General features: G+C 41.0%; 1 protein-coding gene across 1 annotated transcript in view; it reads right to left on the bottom strand.

Moving 5' to 3' along the window:
* Window positions 1-21,588, bottom strand: part of LOC128662948 (apoptotic protease-activating factor 1) — a 257,549-nt gene that overhangs the window by 180,055 nt on the left and 55,906 nt on the right. The window lies entirely within an intron of this gene.

Genomic DNA, 21,588 nt, shown 5'->3' with positions numbered 1-21,588 from the left:
ATTCTCACCCCTTCTGCATTGTATGCAACATTGTTCTTATGAAATTCACATAACAGTCTGGTTTCATTAAAAAACAGCAAAGATACTACATACTAAAATAAAAACTATTTACAGCCAATACATCATTTTTACCTCTAAAATAACATTCAAATTAAAAGGATATCAAATTATGCTAACTTTTCTTTTTTTTAAAGACCCACAGAAGAATTAACATAACAAAACCTTCTAAACATTCTTGGATAATAAATACAATGCTGTGTATTAAATATTTATTTTTTGCATTGATTTGTTGGTTGTTTGCTGGAGACGTACAGTAACTTTTTCATAAAAATCTCTGCACCAATGACTAATTAGGTGTGCATATGTAAATATATGTATACTCTCATACAAGTTACTGTGCAAGGACTCCACTGCTTCATTCATTACTTGTGGAAATTAAGAACCTGGCCACCAGGAGGAGGCAAAGACACCCCAGCCAAAGGCTTAAATACCTCCCCCACTCCCCTCATCCCCCAGTTATTCTGCCAAGGGAACAAGGAACAGTAGGAGAAATATCAGGGTATAAATGGTGCCAGAAGATTAACAATAAATGTAGGTCCGCCCACCGAAGAACGGGCGGGTGCAGTGGACTCTCCTCCCACAGATGGAAATTAAATTATCAGGTAAGCATAATTTATGTTTTCCATCTTAATGGGAGGAGAGTCCACTGCTTCATTCATTACTTGTGTGAACAAATACCCAAGCTCTAGAGGACAGTGAATGAACAAAACGGGAGGGTAAAAGAAGGCGGACCCTAAACTGAGGGCACACGTCAAAGCAAAAACGTCAAATTTAAATTTTTTTGCAAATGTATGTAAGGAAGACCAAGTGGCTGCCTAACAAATGTGCTCCATAGAAGCCTCATTCTTAAAGGCCCAAGAAGAGGCCACAGCTCTAATCGAGTGAGCCGTAATCCTCTGAGGAGGCTTATGTCCCGCTGTCACATATGCCAGACGGATCATACTCCTCAACCAAAAGGATAGAGAGGTAGCAGAGAACCTTTGCCCCCGCGCTTCCCTGAATACACAACAAATAAGAATGAAGTCTGTCTGAACTCCTTCGTGGCCTGAAGATAAAACTTCAAAGCCCAAACTACGTCCAGATTATGAAGTAACCTCTCTTTCGAAAAAGAAGGGTTAGGACACAAAGAAGGAACCACTATTTCCTGATTGATATTACGACATGACACTACTTTGGGAAGGAATCCCAATCCAGTGCGAAGAACAGCCTTATCAGCATGAAAGGCTCACGTAGGGAGGCTCACATTGCAAGGCCGCCAACTCAAACTCTGCATGCCGATGCAATAGCCAGTAATAATAGGACTTTCCAAGAAAGAACCTTAACGTCAATTACATGCATAGGCTCAAACGGAGCCCTCTGCAAAACCTTAAGAACCAAGTTTAAGCTCCAAGGAGGAGCCGGGTTCCTGAAAACAGGCCTGATCCTAACCAGCGCCTGAACAAAGGACTGTATGTTATGAAGCTCTGCAAGCTTCTTATGCAACAGTACAGATAAAGCCGAGATCTGTCCCCTCAGGGAACTGGCTGCAAGACCCTTATCCAGACCGTCCTGGAGAAAGGCCAAAATCCTGGATACCCAGACCGTATGCCAGGGATATCCTCGTTCCTCACACCAGGACAAGTAGGTCCTCCACACATTGTGGTAGATGCGACAAGTGACCGGCTTCCTGGCCTGAATGAGAGTGGCAATTACTTTTTCTGAAAATCCTCTCTTGGCTAAGACTAGACGTTCAATCTCCACGCAGTCAGCCTCAGAGATTTTGATGTAAAAAAGGACCTTGAACTAGCAGATCCCTGCGACAAGGTAACTTCCACGGCGGATAACCACCAGATCCGCAAACCACATCCTCCGCAGCCACGACTAGGCAATCAGAATAGCCGAAGCTTGCTCCGGCTTGATGCGGGCCACTATCCGAGGTATAAGAGGCAACGGTAGAAATATGTAAATTAGGTTGAATTCCAAGGGCACCGTCAAGGCATCTATCAGCTCCGCCTTGGGATCCCTGGATCGCGACCCTATCAGGGTAGCTTGCAATTGAGTCTGGACACCATGAGATCTATCTCCGGCGTCCCCCATCTGCTGCAGATCTCCACGAACATCTCGGGATGAAGGGACCATTCCCCTGGATGAAACGTCTGTCTGCTCAGAAAATCAGTTTCCAAGTTGTCCACACCCGAAATGTGGATCGCTGAGAGCAAACAATTGTGAGTTTCCACCCATTCCAGAATCCGAGATACTTCCCTAATGGCTAGGGAGCTTCTCGCCCCCCCCCTGATGGTTTATGTAAGCCACCGAGGTAATGTTGATGTATCGGGACGACCCCAGAAGGGGCCAAGCCCTCAGAGTGTTGAATAACACTCAAAGTTTTAAAATATTTATAGGTAGACTCGACTCTTCTCAAGTCCATCTGCCCTGTGCCCTTTCTGGAACCCCATACAGCTCCCCATCCTGATAGACTTGCATCCGTGGTCACAATCTCCCAGGATGGTCTTAAAAAGGATGTCCCCTGAGACAACTGCCCCGGTCTGGAGGCCAAAGGAGGATTCCTGCAGGAGGATTAGTAGTGCCCTGGGGAACTGCTTGTGTAATCGAAGATGATTGCAGGGAACGCACCTGGTGGGGTGGAGAACCCTCAGAGGTGAATGGCTCAGTCGTACTAAATACTTTATTCTTTTTAGAAATAGCAATATTGTCAAAGCATGTGGAACATAGTTGCGTAGGCGGTTCGACTGGAACCTCCTCACAATATACACAGTTAATGGGTTTAGATAAAGAGGGAGTATCCTCTAACATATCAGAGTCTTCAATAGCTTGCACCTTTATTACAGACTTGATCAAAAATAAATGGCACCTTTATATCCCAATGGCCGGGGCACTCACCACCTCCTATGACCCGGACTACAAGAAACAGCTTTCATCTCCTCCGAATGCAGGTAGAAAAAGTAAAAGTTGTAGAGGCCACACCCGGTCACATGGAGTGCCATGCATGACCGCTCCTGCACTCGAGAGAAGTATGCACCAAAAAAGCCTGCCTCAATCTCTCGCTAATGAACTGTGTTCCACACTAATAGAGCCTCATCTCACACAATGCTGTAGCAAACACAAACAATATTATGCATATTAATATCCCCCCTGTTCAACAGCCCCTTCCAAGGGTATTACCTTATATTCTATAAAGATAAAAGGAGCCACACTGTTACCCTGTCTTCATGCATAATCAAAAATATATATAAATAAACCGATCTTACCAGAATCAACGTTGTGGAACAGGAACACGGCCCTTCAAGTGTGACAGGGTAGTAGCATCGCTCCTGACATGGACTTGAGAGAAGAAAAGCAGGCAGCGAAACTCGTCAACGCTGATTGCTAATGGAGCTGTTTGAGTCGGGATCGTTTTGCAGAAAGACTCTCCCTTCATCTCCGGACTACTTAAAACTCCAGTACTATTTTGAAGAATACTACCCACCATAAGAGACTACTCCGAATCTTCTGTCACTTCTCTGCCAACCTCCTGTGATGAAAGGCAAAGAATGACTGGGGGATGAGGGGAGTGGGGGGAGGTTTTTAAGCCTTTGGCTGGGTGTCATTGCAACCTCCTGGTGGCTAGGTTCTTAATTCCCACAAGTAATGAATGAAACAGTGGACTCTTCTCCCATTAAGATGGAAAAGTTTGTTGTAAGTTATATTTAAAGCTGGTCTTTATATGGTTCCCAATCAGAAAGGAAGATAGATGTTATCCTTTGCTAAATATGTTTTACATTTTAAAAAAACAAATGTATAGTATTAATCTGTATAGCTGTGTATAGTTACCATCTTTCTAATTTTAGGCTGTAATGAAGATTTAAACATGCCTAACTGACGTAAATAGTAGAGATTGGAGTATTTCTATTCCATTATGTACCCAGACTTAATATATATATAAATTATCCCAAAATTTAATTTGTAAAGACAAATATTACAAAAAGTATAAAGGATGGCGCATATAATGCTGGACTGGACAGTAGGAAGATTTTTGCTAACCAAATTTTGGTACCTTTATATTCTTCAACAGATTGCCTTTGATTGAACTATATCTTATATTCCTAAGACCTTGATAAAGTTTATAAATGCAGATGCAATACCTTAAAACAATATGGTGTGTGTCTCTTTAAGAATTTCTATATTAATTAGATGTATGGTCCATGTTAGACTTATAGGTATTACTTGCTTAATTAAAAAACAATATTTTAAGTGCTAAAAATCCCACATATTCTATGTCAGAATAGATAATATAAAATTATTTTGATTTAAACTATTTTCATTTTATGAAAAATGATTCTAAAATGTATTATGTTGGTTTCAAACAATTTCCAATGGATAGCAGAAAAAATGTATTCATATACAATTAGTAAAAATGACACATAGTAGATTACAATAATTCATACACCGGTGTATCCATTCATACCTTCAACCAACTTTTTGGCTATTCAATCTTACTATTTCCTATAGAATAAACAGTAAAAACAGAATTTATGTTTACCTGATAAATTACTTTCTCCAACGGTGTGTCCGGTCCACGGCGTCATCCTTACTTGTGGGATATTCTCTTCCCCAACAGGAAATGGCAAAGAGCCCAGCAAAGCTGGTCACATGATCCCTCCTAGGCTCCGCCTACCCCAGTCATTCGACCGACGTTAAGGAGGAATATTTGCATAGGAGAAACCATATGTTACCGTGGTGACTGTAGTTAAAGAAAATAAATTATCAGACCTGATTAAAAAAACCAGGGCGGGCCGTGGACCGGACACACCGTTGGAGAAAGTAATTTATCAGGTAAACATAAATTCTGTTTTCTCCAACATAGGTGTGTCCGGTCCACGGCGTCATCCTTACTTGTGGGAACCAATACCAAAGCTTTAGGACACGGATGAAGGGAGGGAGCAAATCAGGTCACCTAAATGGAAGGCACCACGGCTTGCAAAACCTTTCTCCCAAAAATAGCCTCAGAAGAAGCAAAAGTATCAAATTTGTAAAATTTAGAAAAAGTGTGCAGTGAAGACCAAGTCGCTGCCTTACATATCTGATCAACAGAAGCCTCGTTCTTGAAGGCCCATGTGGAAGCCACAGCCCTAGTGGAGTGAGCTGTGATTCTTTCAGGAGGCTGCCGTCCGGCAGTCTCATAAGCCAATCGGATAATGCTTTTAATCCAGAAGGAGAGAGAGGTAGAAGTTGCTTTTTGACCTCTCCGTTTACCAGAATAAACAACAAACAAAGACAAAGTTTGTCTGAAATCCTTAGTAGCTGCTAAGTAAAATTTGAGAGCACGAACTACATCCAAGTTGTGCAACAAACGTTCCTTCTTTGAAACTGGATTAGGACACAAAGAAGGCACAACTATCTCCTGGTTAATGTTTTTGTTAGAAACAACTTTTGGAAGAAAACCAGGTTTAGTACGCAAAACCACCTTATCTGCATGGAACACCAGATAAGGAGAAGAACACTGCAGAGCAGATAATTCTGAAACTCTTCTAGCAGAAGAAATTGCAACCAAAAACAAAACTTTCCAAGATAATAACTTAATATCAACGGAATGTAAGGGTTCAAACGGAACCCCCTGAAGAACTGAAAGAACTAGGTTGAGACTCCAAGGAGGAGTCAAAATTTTGTAAACAGGCTTGATTCTAACCAGAGCCTGAACAAAGGCTAGAACATCTGGCACAGCTGCCAGCTTTTTGTGAAGTAACACAGACAAGGCAGAAATCTGTCCCATCAAGGAACTTGCAGATAATCCTTTTTCCAATCCTTCTCGAAGGAAGGATAGACTCTTAGGAATCTTAACCTTGTCCCAAGGGAATCCTGCAGATTCACACCAACAGATATACCAAATTATGTGGTAATTTTTCTGGTTACAGGCTTTCAGGCCTGAACAAGAGTATTAATAACAGAATCTGAGAACCCTCGCTTTGATAAGATCAAGCGTTCAATCTCCAAGCAGTCAGCTGGAGTGGGTCGAACGGACCTAGAACAAGAAGGTCTCGTCTCAAAGGTAGCTTCCATGGTGGAGCCGATGACATATTCACCAGATCTGCATACCAAGTCCTGCGTGGCCACGCAGGAGCTATCAAAATCACCGACGCCCTCTCCTGATTGATCCTGGCTACCAGCCTGGGGATGAGAGGAAACGGCGGGAACACATAAGCTAGTTTGAAGGTCCAAGGTGCTACTAGTGCATCCACTAGAGCCGCCTTGGGATCCCTGGATCTGTACCCGTAGTAAGGAACTCTGAAGTTCTGACGAGAGGCCATCAGATCCATGTCTGGAATGCCCCACGGTTGAGTGACTTGGGCAAAGATTTCCGGATGGAGTTCCCACTCCCCCCGGATGCAATGTCTGACGACTCAGAAAATCCGCTTCCCAATTTTCCACTCCTGGGATGTGGATAGCAGACAGGTGGCAGGAGTGAGACTCCGCCCATAGAATGATTTTGGTCACTTCTTCCATCGCTAGGGAACTCCTTGTTCCCCCCTGATGGTTGATGTATGAACTTGGCCCTCGCTAGCTGAGGCCAAGCTTTGAGAGCATTGAATATCGCTCTCAGTTCCAGAATATTTATCGGTAGAAGAGATTCTACCCGAGACCAAAGACCCTGAGCTTTCAGGGATCCCCAGACCGCGCCCCAGCCCATCAGACTGGCGTCGGTCGTGACAATGACCCACTCTGGTCTGCGGAAGGTCATCCCTTGTGACAGGTTGTCCAGGGACAGCCACCAACGGAATGAGTCTCTGGTCCTCTGATTTACTTGTATCTTCGGAGACAAGTCTGAATAGTCCCCATTCCACTGACTGAGAATGAACAGTTGTAATGGTCTTAGATGAATGCGCACAAAAGGAACTATGTCCATTGCCGCTACCATCAAACCTATCACTTCCATGCACTGCGCTATGGAAGGAAGAGGAACGGAATGAAGTATCCGACAAGAGTCTAGAAGTTTTGTTTTTCTGGCTTCTGTCAGAAAAATCCTCATTTCTAAGGAGTCTATTATAGTTCCCAAGAAGGGAACCCTCGTTGACGGAGATAGAGAACTCTTTTCCACGTTCACTTTCCATCCGTGAGATCTGAGAAAGGCCAGGACAATGTCCGTGTGAGCCTTTACTTGAGGAAGGGACGACGCTCGAATCAGAATGTCGTCCAAGTACGGTACTACAGCAATGCCCCTTGGTCTTAGCACCGCCAGAAGGGACCCTAGTACCTATGAGAAAATCCTAGGAGCAGTGGCTAATCCGAAAGAAAACGCCACGAACTGGAAATGCTTGTCCAGGAATTCAAACCTTAGGAACCGATGATGTTCCTTGTGGATAGGAATATGTAGATACGCATCCTTGAAATCCACCTTGGTCATGAATTGACCTTCCTGGATGGAAGGAAGAAGTGTTCGAATGGTTTCCATCTTGAACGATGGAACCTTGAGAAACTTGTTCAAGATCTTGAGATCTAAGATTGGTCTGAACGTTCCCTCTTTTTTGGGAACTATGAACAGATTGGAGTAGAACCCCATCCCTTGTTCTCCTAATGGAACAGGATGAATCACTCCCATTTTTAGCAGGTCTTCTACCCAATGTAAGAATGCCTGTCTTCTTATGTGGTCTGAAGACAACTGAGACCTGTGGAACCTCCCCCTTGGAGGAAGCCCCTTGAACTCCAGAGAATAACCTTGGGAGACTATTTCTAGCGCCCAAGGATCCAGAACATCTCTTGCCCCAGCCTGAGCGAAGAGAGAGAGTCTGCCCCCCACCAGATTCGGTCCCGGATCGGGGGCCCGCATTTCATGCTGTCTTGGTAGCAGTGGCAGGTTTCCTGGCCTGCTTTCCTTTGTTCCAGCCTTGCATAGGTCTCCAGGCTGGATTGGCTTGAGAAGTATTACCTTCCTGCTTAGAGGACGTAGCCCTTGGGGCTGATCCGTTTCTGCGAAAGGGACGAAACTTAGGTTTATTTTTGGTCTTGAAAAGACCTATCCTGAGGAAGGGCGTGGCCCTTGCCCCCAGTGATATCAGAGATAATCTCTTTCAAGTCAGGGCCAAAGAGTGTTTTCCCCTTGAAAGGAATGTCAAGCAATTTGTTCTTGGAAGACGCATCCGCTGCCCAAGATTTTAACCAAAGCGCTCTGCGCCACAATAGCAAACCCAGAATTTTTTCGCCGCTAACCTAGCCAATTGCAAGGTGGCGTCTAGGGTGAAAGAATTAGCCAATTTAAGAGCACGAATTCTGTCCATAATCTCCTCATAAGAAGAAGAATTACTAATAATCGCCTTTCCTAGCTCATCAAACTAGAAACACGCGGCTGCAGTGACAGGGACAATGCATGCAATTGGTTGTAGAAGGGAACCTTGCTGAACAAACATCTTTAGCAGACCTTCTAATTTTTTATCCATAGGATCTTGGAAAGCACAACTATCTTCTATGGGTATAGTGGCGCGCTTGTGTAGAGTAGAAACCGCCCCCTCGACCTTGGGGACTGTCTGCCATCAGTCCTTTCTGGGGTCGACTATAGGAAAACAATTTTATAAATATGGGGGGAGGTACTAAAGGTATACCGGGCCTGTCCCATTCTTTACTAACAATGTACGCCACCCGCTTGGATATAGGAAAAGCTTCGGGGGGCCCCGGGGCCTCTAAGAACTTTTCCATTTTACATAGTGGTTCTGGAATGACCAGATAATCACAATCATCCAAATTGGATAACACCTCCTTAAGCAGAGCGCGGAGATGTTCCAACTTAAATTTAAAAGTAATCACATCAGGTTCAGCTTGTTGAGAAATGTTTCCTGAATCTGAAATTTCTCCCTCAGACAAAACCTCCCTGGCCCCCTCAGACTGGTGTAGGGGCCCTTCAGAAACCATAACATCAGCGTTCTCATGCTCTACAGAATTTTCTAAAACAGAGCAGTCGCGCTTTCGCTGATAAGTGGGCATATTGGCTAAAATGTTTTTGATAGAATTATCCATTACAGCCGTTAAATGTTGCATAGTAAGGAGTATTGGCGCACTAGATGTACTAGGGGCCTCCTGTATGGGCAAGACTGGTGTAGACGAAGGAGGGGATGATGCAGTACCATGCTTACTCCCCTCACTTGAGGAATCATCTTGGGCATCATTTTTACTAAATTTTTTTATGACATAAAATACATATAGTTAAATGAGAAGGAACCTTGGTTTCCCCACAGTCAGAACACAATCTATCTGGTAGTTCAGACATGTTAAACAGGCATAAACTTGATAACAAAGCACAAAAAACGTTTTAAAATAAAACCGTTACTGTCACTTTAAATTTTAAACTAAACACACTTTATTACTGCAATTGCGAAAAAGTATGAAGGAATTGTTCAAAATTCACCAAAATTTCACCACAGTGTCTTAAAGCCTTAAAAGTATTGCACACCAAATTTGGAAGCTTTAACCCTTAAAATAACGGAACCGGAGCCGTTTTTATATTTAACCCCTTTACAGTCCCTGGAATCTGCTTTGCTGAGACCCAACCAAGCCCAAAGGGGAATACGATACCAAATGATGCCTTCAGAAAGACTTTTCTATGTATCAGAGCTCCACACACATGCAGCTGCATGCCATGCTGTCCTCAAAAACAAGTGCGCCATACCGGCGCGAAAATGAGGCTCTGACTATGATTAGGGAAAGCCCCTAAAGAATAAGGTGTCAAAAACAGTGCCTGCCGATATAATCATATCAAAATACCCAGAATAAATGATTCCTCAAGGCTAAATATGTGTTAATAATGAATCGATTTAGCCCAGAAAAAGTCTACAGTCTTAATAAGCCCTTGTGAAGCCCTTATTTACTATCTTAATAAACATGGCTTACCGGATCCCATAGGGAAAATGACAGCTTCCAGCATTACATCGTCTTGTTAGAATGTGTCATACCTCAAGCAGTAAGAGACTGCACACTGTTCCCCCAACTGAAGTTAATTGCTCTCAACAGTCCTGTGTGGAACAGCCATGGATTTTAGTTACGGTGCTAAAATCATTTTCCTCATACAAACAGAAATCTTCATCTCTTTTCTGTTTCTGAGTAAATAGTACATACCAGCACTATTTTAAAATAACAAACTCTTGATTGAATAATAAAAACTACAGTTAAACACTAAAAAACTCTAAGCCATCTCCGTGGAGATGTTGCCTGTACAACGGCAAAGAGAATGACTGGGGTAGGCGGAGCCTAGGAGGGATCATGTGACCAGCTTTGCTGGGCTCTTTGCCATTTCCTGTTGGGGAAGAGAATATCCCACAAGTAAGGATGACGCCGTGGACCGGACACACCTATGTTGGAGAAAAATGCCTAGACATTTGAAAAGGATCCGGATAGTTAAAATTAAAAAAATTTTTTTTACAAAAAAGGCAGGGCTGTAATCTCACAGGGCTACGATGTTGCTCACACACTATCTTATTTGTATGTCCTTAATAAGAATTAGTGTCAATGACCAAAAAAGGTACAGGGGCTTCAAAGGGTATATTTTACAAAGCGTCCTTTGCAGTTTTTGGGGAATATAATTTCCTCAGGTTCAGCTGTAATATTGCTGTTGGTACTGTTAGTTAAATCCCTTCAGTTCTTAAAGTTGAAAAACGGCTATGACTATGTGGCTTAGCAGTATCTGTTTAGCGGGTGATATTATTGTGTCTTACGCTACCACGCTTCCGTCCTACCTACCGTGACCCTTATCAAACACTCCTGTGTTGGTCACCTTGCCGTCAGTCTACCGTCCAGGTCTGCTCCAGCAGCAAGTAGAATCTTCAACCTCTGTTTCTGGCAAGACGGTAAGTTGCCACTATGTAGAGACTGTGCTTGCTGTGTTGTATCCTTTCTTTCCCCAGATAGATCACGTGACCGCGGGTAACCTATTGTCTTCTGGATACACCCTGCGTCACGTCTAAATCCACTTCAGGTACAATAAGATGCTTCAAAGGTAAAAAGTTGTTTCCGTGAGCGCTCACTTTTTACAAATACACAACTTTTTCCAAATACTTTCGGAAATCCTCCTGGTAAAACAGTCTTTTATAACAAAGGATATGGCTTTCTCAACATGTTTCGGCTAGGATGCCTTTATCAAGATGCCATATTGATTCCTTTAGCTCTTTTTATAGTCTCCATATTCTCCGCTTCATGTGGTCATTGGATGGTTTCCTACATGTTAACTATTCTAGTGTCTATTGACCCTTTGAGCCCTGATAATATTATCAATTCTTCATGCCCTTAAGCTTATTAGTTAAAATAATTTTTTAAAACTAACTGACTTGTTGGGTACATGAACAAAGTTCAAATGTGTGCAATTATTACATTTAGGGTAAGATTACAAGTGGAGTATCTCGGGATGAAGGAACCATTCCCCTGGATGAAACATCTATCTGCTCAGAAAATCCGTTTCCAAGTTGTCCACACCCGGAATGTGGATCTCAGAGCAAAAAATTGTGAGTTTCCACCCATTCCAGAATCCGAGATACTTCCCTCATGGTTAGGGAGCTTCTCGTCCCCCCCTGATGGTTTATGTAAGCCACCGAGGTAATGTTGATGAATCGGGATGACCCCAGAAGGGGCCAAGCCCTCAGAGCGTTGAATAAAGCTCAAAGTTCCAAAATATTTATAGGTAGACTTGACTCTTCTCGAGTCCATCTGCCCTGTGCCCTTCTGGCACCCCATACAGCTCCCCATCCTGATAGACTTGCATCCATGGTCACAATCTCCCAGGATGGTCTTAGAAAGGATGTCCCCTGAGACAACTGCCCTGGTCTGGAGGCCAAAGGGCCCCTCCCGCAGGAGGATTAGTAGTGCCCTGGGGAACTGCTTGTGTAATCGGAGATGATTGCAAGGAACGTACCTGGCGGGGCGGAGAACCCTCAGAGGTGGACGACTCAGTCGTACTAAATACTTTATTCTTTATGGAAATAGCAATATTGCCAAAGCATGTGGAACAGAGTTGCGTAGGTGGTTCGACTGGAACTTCCTCACAATATACACAGTTAATGGGTTTAGATAAAGAGGGAGTATCCTCTAACATATCAGAGTCCTCCATAGATTGCACCTTTATTACGGACTTGATAAAAAATAAATGGCACCTTTATATCCCAATGGCCGGGGCACTTACCACCTCCTATGACCCGGACTACAAGAAACAGCTTTCGATTCCTCCGAACGCAGGTCGAAAAAGAGGAAGTTGTAGAGGCCACATTGGTCACATGGAGTTCCATGCAGGACCTCCCCTGCACTCGAGAGAAGTACGCGCCAAAAAAGCATGCCTCAATCTCTCGCTAATGAACTGTGTTCCACACTGACAGAGCCTCATCTCACACAATGCAGTAGCAAACAATGCAGTAGCAAACAATATTATGCATATTAATATCCCCCCTGTTCAACAGCCCCCTTCCGAGGGTATTACCTTAAATTCTATAAAAATAAAAGGAGCCACACTATGACCCTGTCTTCATGCGTAATTATATATATATATATATATATATATATATATATATATATATATATATATATATATATATATATAAATAAATGAACCAATCTTACCAGAATCAACGTCGTGGAAGAGGAACACGGCCCTTCAAGTGTGACAGGGTAGTAGCATCGCTCCTGACATGGACTTGAGAGAAGAAAAGCAGACAGCGAAACTCATCAACGCTGATTGCTAGTGGAGCTGTTAAACTGAGTTGGGATCATTTCGCAGAAAGACTCTCCCTTCATCTCCGGACTACTTAAAACTCCAGTCCCATTTAGAAGAGTACTACCCTTCATAAGAGACTACTCCGAATCTTCCATCAATTCTCTGTCAACCTCCTGTGACTAAAGGCAAAGAATGACTGGGGGATGAGGGGGGTGGGGGAGGTTTTTAAGCCTTTGGCTGGGGTGTCTTTGCCTCTTCCTGGTGGCCAGGTTCTTAATTCCCACAAGTAATGAATGAAGCAGTGGACTCTCCTCCCATTAAGATGGACATGTTTGTTGTAAGTTATATTTAAAGCTGGTCTTTGTGTGGTTCTCAATCAGAAAGGAAGATAGATGTTATCCTTTGCTATATATGTTTTACATTTTAAAAGAACAAATGTATAGTCTTAATCTGTATAGCTGTGTATAGTTACCATCTTTCTAATTTTAGGCTGAATTGAAGATTTAAACATGCCTAAGTGACTTAAATAGTAGGGATTGGAGTATTTCTATTCCGTTATGTACCCAGACTCTGCCTCCTTTAATATATACAAATTATCCCAAAATTTAATTTGTAAAGAAAAATATTACAAAAAGTATAAAGGATGGCGCATATAATGCTGGACTGGACAGTAGGAAGCTTTTCGCTAACCAAATTTTGGTACCTTTATATTCAACAGATTACCCTTGATTTAACTATATCTTATATTCCTAAAACCTTGGTAAAGTTTATAAATGCAGATGCAATACCTCAAAACAATATGGTGTGTGTCTCTTTAAGAATCTCTATATTAATTAGATGTATGGTCCATGTTAGACTTATAGGTATTACTTGCTTAATTAAAAAACAATATTTAAAGTGCTAAAAATCCCACATATTCTATGTCAGAATAGATAATATAAAATTATTTTGATTCAAACTATTTTCATTTTATGAAAAATGATTCTAAAATGTATTATGTTGGTTTCAAACAATTTCCAATGGATAGCAGAAAAAATGTATTCATATACAATTAGTAAAAATGACACATAGTAGATTACAATAATTCATACACCGGTGTATTTATTCATACTTTCAACCAACTTTTTGGCTATTCAATCTTACTATTTCCTATAGAATAAACAGTAAAAAATGCCTAGACATTTGAAAAGGATCCGAATAGATAAAAGTTCAAAATTAAAAAAAAAATTTTTACAAAAAAGGCAGGGCTGTAATCTCACAGGGCTACGATGTTGCTCGCACACTATCTTATTTGTATGTCCTTAATAAGAATTAGTGTCAATGACCAAAAAAGGTACAGGGGCTTCAAAGGGTATATTTTACAAAGCGTCCTTTGCAGTTTTTTGGGAATATAATTTCCTCATGTTCAGCTGTAATATTGCTGTTGGTACTGTTAGTTAAATCCCTTCAGTTCTTAAAGTTGAAAAACGGCTATGACTATGTGGAGCATCTCGGGATGGAGGGACCATTCCCCTGGATGAAACATCTGTCTGCTCAGAAAATCCGTTTCCAAGTTGTCCACACCCAGAATGTGGATGCCTTTATCAAGATGCCATATTGATTCCTTTAGCTCTTTTTATAGTCTCCATATTCTCCGCTTCATGTGGTCATTGGATGGTTTCCTACATGTTAACCCTTCTAGTGTCTATTGACCCTTTGAGTCCCTGATAATATTATCAATTCTTCATGCCCTTAAGCCCTTTAGTTAAAATATTTTTTTAAAACTAACTGACTTGTTGGTTACATGAACAAAGTTCAAATTTGTGCAATTATTACATTTAGGGTAAGATTACAAGTGGAGCAGTATGCAATGCCTCCGCTCACACTTCAACTCAGCTAGAAGCTTTTTGCATGTGTCAGCGTTCGTATTACGTGTTTTATGTTTAAAGTAAAAAGTTTTCACAGGTGCGCCAACCCGATGTGTGCAAAAAGCAGAAGTTAGAATATTGCAAACGCGTTAACGTATTCCCCCAATGAAGTCAATGGAGCAAAAAAGTAGAAAATCCCCTAACACACTACTTGCATGCTAACCCCATCACATCATCTCAAGTGCGCTAAACCGATATGAAAATATTAATATTTCACATTCCAATGTTCTTCCTATAGCAGAATATGTTCTATTTATTCATAAATACACATTTCTACATATGTTATTTTGCTAAAATATATAAATATATACAGATTTTGATCAGATAGTGTTATGAGTGTAACTGTATTGTGTAATGTATTTTTGATGCGTTTTGTGACACTTTTTTTGTTTCATGAAACAGTTAACCAGAGCTCTGATCGCGCGTTATCCCGACGTGTGTTAACTTCAATTGCGCTCAAGCGTTCACGTTTACTTTCAACTTGAAAAACGAGCACTACATGAAATGCGCACAAACAGCCGAGATAAAAAAAATTTCTTGACACGATGAGTCCACGGATCATCATTAATTACCGTTGGGAATATCACTCCTGGCCAGCAGGAAGAGGCAAAGAGCACCACAGCAAAGCTGTTAAGTATCACTTCCCTTCCCACAAGCCCCAGTCATCCGACCGAAGGAAAAAGAGAGAAAAGAAGTAACACAAGGTGCAAAGGTGCCTGAGGTTTACAAAACAAAAAAAAGACTGTTTGAATAAACAGGGCGGGCCGTGGACTCATAATGTCAATAAATAAATAAATTTATCAGGTAAGCATAAATTTTGTTTTCTTTCTAATGACACGATGAGTCCACGGATCATCATTAATTACTGTTGGGAATCAATACCCAAGCTAGAGTACACAGATGATAAGGGAGGGCAAGACAGGCACCTAAACAGAAGGCACCACCACTTGAAGAACCCTTCTCCCAGAAAAAGCCTCAGCCAAGACCAACTATCAATCTTGCCTTGCAATGCTGATCCACAAAAGCTGCATCCAAGAAGCAGATACAGTCCTAGTGAAAAGAGCTGTAATTCTCTCAAGAGGCTGCTGTCCAGCAGTCTCATAACCAAAGTATACTTACAACCAAAGGAAAAAAGAAGTAACTGTCCAAGAGAAACAAACAACCAAACAAAAAACTGGCGAAAAGCCTTAGTCGTCTGTAGACAGAGATTAAGAACATGCACAATATCCAAGTTGTGCCACTAACATTCCTTATGATAAAAAGGATTAGACAAGGAACAACAAAACCCTATGAAGAACCACTTTATCTGAAAGAAAGATAAGATAAAGAAAAGCACACTGCCAAGCTGAGAGTTCCAAGACTCTCCGAGCAGAGGAAAGCCTTCCGAGATAACACTAAATATCTATGGAAAGTACCGCAAAATCTTAAAAACAAGGTTAAGAATAAAGTTAAGACTCCAAGGGGGAGCAACAGACTTAAGGACAGGCTTGAGTCTGACCAGGCCTGACAAGGATTGGACAACTGGCACGACCGCCAGACACTTATGTAGCCAATTAAACAATGCAGAAAATGAACCTTCAGGGTACTGACGGACCATTTCCAGACATCCTAGAGACAGACAAAATTCTAGGTATCCTGACTCCACTCCAAGAGAAGCCCTTGGCTTCACACTTATAAGGATAAGTACGCCATAGTCTATCGCAATCCCCTCGAAAACATGCCTGCAAGCCTGAGCCATGATCTCAATGACTGACTCAGAAAACCCCACGCTTAAACAAAACCAAGCGTTCAATCACCAAGCAGGCAGCATCAGAGAAACTAGATTTAGATGAAGAAGGGACCCTTACTCAGAAGGTCCTCCCTCAGGTACAGTCACCAAAGTGGAGAGACGACATTATCAGGTGATCTGCATACCAGATCCTGCGAGGCCACGCAGAGGCTATTAGAATTCCCATCACTCTCTCCTGTTGAATACAAGCAATAACTCATGGAAGGAGAACAAACAGAGTAAACAGGCATGACAGACTGTAATCCAAGAATAAAACGCCAGAACATCTATCAGGGCGGTCAGTGGATAACTTGACAGTGAACCACACCTTGGAAACCTCCGGAAGAAGAATCCACTCCCTAGGAGGATATATCTGTCTGTTCAGAAGTCCGACTCTCAAATGCCTGGAGAGAGGACGACAGACAGCAATTGTGAGCTTCCGCCCACTGAACTATCCAAGTCACCTTCTATATGGCAAAGGAAACCTTAGATCCTCCCTGTTGGTTGAAATAAACCATTGAGGTGACATTCCCTGACTGGAACCAAACTAAGAAACGACTGAGGCCAAGAGGAAAAGCTAACAGAGCATTGATGATCGCTCTCTACTTCAGCTATTAAAGAGAAGAGCAGACACTTCCGAGTCCATAATCTTAAAGGGATACTGTACCCAAATTTTTTCTTTCGTGATTCAGATTGAGCATGAAATTTTAAGCAACTTTCTAATTTACTCCTATTATCAAATTTTCTTCAATCTCTTGGTATCTTTATTTGAAATGCACAAATGTAAGTTTAGATGCCGGCCCATTTTTGGTGAACAACCTGGGTTGTCCTTGCTGATTGGTGGATAAATTCATCCACCAATAAAAAAGTGCTGTCCAGAGTACTGAAACCAAAAAAAGCTTAGATGCCTTCTTTTTCAAATAAAGATAGCAGGAGAATGAAGAAAAATTGATAATAGGAGCAAATTAGAAAGTTGCTTAAAATTTAGGTTCAGTGTCCCTTTAACGAGACCCAGACAGCATACCGGCCCAGCAGGTTGGCATCTGTGGTCACATCACCCAGGAATATATCCGAAAGCACAAGCCCTGAGAAAGACATTCCTGAAAATTACTCCGGTAGAGAAACTCTTGTCGACTGATCTATATCTATCTTTTGAGACAGATCCGATGCTTTCCCCTTTTATGGAAATTAGCAAAAATGAATGATGTCCCATGGAAAGCAGACCAATTCCCTCCTAAATCGAATCACTGAAAAGTGAAGGAGATTCAGCTGCAGTTAGATCCGAACTCCCAACCTACTGCTTGTAAAGAGTTAAGCCATTTAACTAAAAATTGCTGTTGGCTAGACAGTAGCCTGCAGAGAAAGGAAAAATGAATAAATCCTAGATATCAGACCTCTGTTACAAAACTTCTTCTAAATACAGAGTCATAAAAATCCACCCCTGAAGATGGAACAAGGAAACACCTTTCCAGATGCAATTTCAATCCCTGAAGAAGAAGATTGGACAAAATCTCTTGAAAAAGAGATAGCTCAAAGGAAGGATGACACCTGAACTATATATAGTTCAGAAAGCACCATTGAGCTACCCCAGGACCTAAAAGTCTTTCTTGGTTGATGAAACTCATAAGTTAGAGAAGCTCCCTAAACATGAAAACAATAAACACACAGCCCTCCGGTCTATGTTCTTATGAACAGACCCACCAGAACCAAAAGAAGGTCAGTACCAGAGAAAAACTTGAGATAAACACCCAGATCCTATTCCCAGACAGGGGCTGGAACTCTCACTACCAGCGAGGAATGTCCTGAATCCTGTTGCAGGAATGTTTCAGGAAGATCCTTGAAAAGACGTATAAAACACTATATGGAAAAGTGGGCAAAATTTAAACTCACGTTGACAGGCAAAGCCAATTTAATCAAAATGCTCTTATTCCCCAAACTGTTGTACCTAATGCAAAATCTACCAATAATAATCAAAAAAAAAGGATCTTAATAGGTTCAAACAAGATTGTATACAATTTCTCTGGGGGGAAAAAAGGAGGGCAATTTCGTATAAAAAACTTATGTTGTTTAGAACCGAAGGAGGGCTAGCGTTACCCGATATAGAAATGTACAACTTAGTCTGTATTGGTAAGATTGCCTTAGACTGGCTGACAGAAGCTGATTATTACGCAGCCCTCCCACTAGAAAGAGTCCTAGTATACCCATTTTCTCTTAATGCTCTTCTTCATATACCTAGAGATAAAAGGCCTTATAAAATTAAAGACCTACCCGTTATACAGATGGTAATTACTGCATGGCAAAGAATACTACAGATTTTAGACATTGACAGCTCTTTTTCTACTTACTTACCTATAGTGGGAAACCCTAACTTTGTGCCAGCACTAGATTCAAGTATATTTAAGACTTGGGCTCAAAAAGGGATTACCAATGTATTTCAATTTATAGATAAAGAATCATGGACTTGTAAGACCTTTGCTAAAATAAAGCAAGATTATGAGATAAAAAACAAAGAATTTTATGCCTTTCTACAAATTAGGCAATATTTACAAGAAATATTACAAAATAATCTGGCGATAGATGCCTGGGACCCAATAGAACCCATTTTAAATCTCTTTAAGGCAGGTAGGTATAGTATTTCAACAATATATAGACTGATTATTTCTAATAATGGCTTCAGTAACCTACAAAAACTAGCAGAAATCTGGCTGATCCCGCCAGAAAGAATCCAAGAAAGTTTTAGCCTTATAGATAGAGCGACAGTCTCCACCTCATGGAGGGAGACACACACTAAATTTATAAATAGAGCCTATATTACCCCACAGGTAAAGGCTAAATGGGACAAATCTATGACATCTTGCTAGAAGTGTAAGAGTAATAGCGCAGATCTGCAGCATTGTTTCTGGTACTGTTATAAAATTAAAAGATATTGGTACAAGATAGGTAACTGGGTTAGTAAAATTAATCAATGTAATTTTCAAATAACGGATAAGAATGTTTTCTTTTTCATTAATCAAGAAGAGACAGTTCTTAAAAACATTCGACAATTGAATAATATAATTATCACGGGAAGGCTTTTAATTTTAAAATACTGGAAATCTAAAAAGGCCCAAAGTTTGAAAGAATTCAAGCAAAAGCTTCAAAATCAAATTATCTTAGAACAAATTGACACGTCTGTAAACTCAGAAGCTCAAGTTAAGAAATTTTTTTGCAAGTGGAAAAGTGTAATCACTAGCTTACCAGAAAACATGCAGAGACAGATAATTGCACCTTTCAGGGGTACAATATATATGGAACAAGCTATAGCGAATAAAGAATACCCTGCGTAATTCACCATTGGGGGTTGGTATGGGGATGGGGGACGAGGGGGCTGGGAGAGTAATTATATTTTAATTTTTAAAAAAAATTTTTTTTTTTGTTTTGTCTTGTTTCGTTTTGGTTTGTTTTTTGTTGCCGCTGTTCTTTTTCTCTTTATGATATAAGAAAATTCCAATTTCAACATGCAAATAAGGTTTTAGTAACAATTATTGATCTCACAGAAATATTTTTCTTTTTTTTGTTAATATATTTAGATACATACTTTCAAATGTCCGGAGCAATGTGTTTTATTTAAATTTATGTATAATAATGTGATGACAAAAAGTGTGTTATGATACTATGATTAAGTGTATCGTTTGTATTACATCTTCAGGGATACCTGATGTTTTTGTGTTGCTTTATTTTTCTTTTTGTCAATGGAATGGCATGCTGAAATGGCTAATAAACAATTATAATTAAAAAAAAAAAGACGTAAGACAGGGAGAAAGACATCCCTAGCTTATCCTATTCCTGTGAGTATATCCAAGGTACACCTAGAAAAAGCTTCCTCAAGGAAGGAACGTCATAAAATGATAAAGTTCACAAAACTTTTCAAGGTCGACAACGACTGGGGCATCGATGTCGTCCAAGTAGCCAAAAACAGAATTTATGCTTACCTGATAAATTACTTTCTCTTACGGTGTATCCAGTCCACGGATTCATCCTTACTTGTGGGATATTCTCATTCCCTACAGGAAGTGGCAAAGAGAGCACACAGCAGAGCTGTCCATATAGCTCCCCCTCAGGGTGCAGTGGTGACTGTAGTTTTATAAAGATAAATTTGAACCTGACTTAATTGCCAGGGCGGGCCGTGGACTGGATACACCGTAAGAGAAAGTAATTTATCAGGTAAGCATAAATTCTGTTTTCTCTTACTTGGTGTATCCAGTCCACGGATTCATCCTTACTTGTGGGATACCAATACCAAAGCATTAGGACACAGATGAAGGGAGGGAACAAGTCAGGTAAGCTAAACGGAAGGCACCACTGCTTGCAAAACCTCTCTCCCAAAAATAGCCTCCGAAGAAGCAAAAGTATCGAATTTGTAAAATTTGGCAAAAGTATGCAGTGAAGACCAAGTCGCTGCCTTACAAATCTGTTCAACAGAAGCCTCATTCTTGAAGGCCTATGTGGAAGCCACAGCTCTGGTGGAATGAGCTGTAATTCGTTCAGGAGGCTACTGCCCAGCAGTCTCATAAGCCAATCGGATGATGCTTTTCAGCTAAAAGGAAAGAGAGGTAGCAGTCGCTTTCTGACCTCTCCTCTTACTAGAATAGACAACAAACAAGGATGATGTTTGTCTGAAATCTTTAGTTGCTTGTAAATAGAATTTCAAAGCACGAACTACATCAAGATTGTGCAAAAGTCGTTCCTTCTTAGAAACTGGATTAGGACACAGAGAAGGAACAATGATTTCCTGGTTAATATTCTTATTAGAAACAACTTTCGGAAGAAAACCAGGTTTAGTACGCAAAACAACCTTATCTGCATGAAACACCAGATAAGGTGAATTACACTGCAAAGCAGACAATTCTAAAACTCTCCGAGCAGAAGAGATAGCTACCAAAAACAAAAGCTTCCAAGATAATAACTTAATATCTATGGAATGTAAAGGTTCAAACGGAACCCCTTGAAGAACTGAAAGAACTAAATTAAGACTCCATGGAGGAGCCACAGGTTTATAGACAGGCTTGATTCTAACTAAAGCCTGTGCAAACGCCTGAACGTCTGGTACTGCTGCCAACCGCTTCTGTAACAGGATAGACAGAGCAGATATCTGTCCCTTTAAGGAACTAGCTGACAATCCTTTCTCCAATCCCTCTTGGAGAAAAGACAAAATCCTG

The sequence above is a fragment of the Bombina bombina genome, chromosome 6 (assembly GCF_027579735.1).
Source record: "Bombina bombina isolate aBomBom1 chromosome 6, aBomBom1.pri, whole genome shotgun sequence".
NCBI classification, from domain to species: Eukaryota; Metazoa; Chordata; class Amphibia; order Anura; family Bombinatoridae; genus Bombina; species Bombina bombina.
The sequence above is the reverse complement of the archived record's forward strand: the minus strand, read 5'-3'. Positions and strand labels throughout refer to the sequence as shown.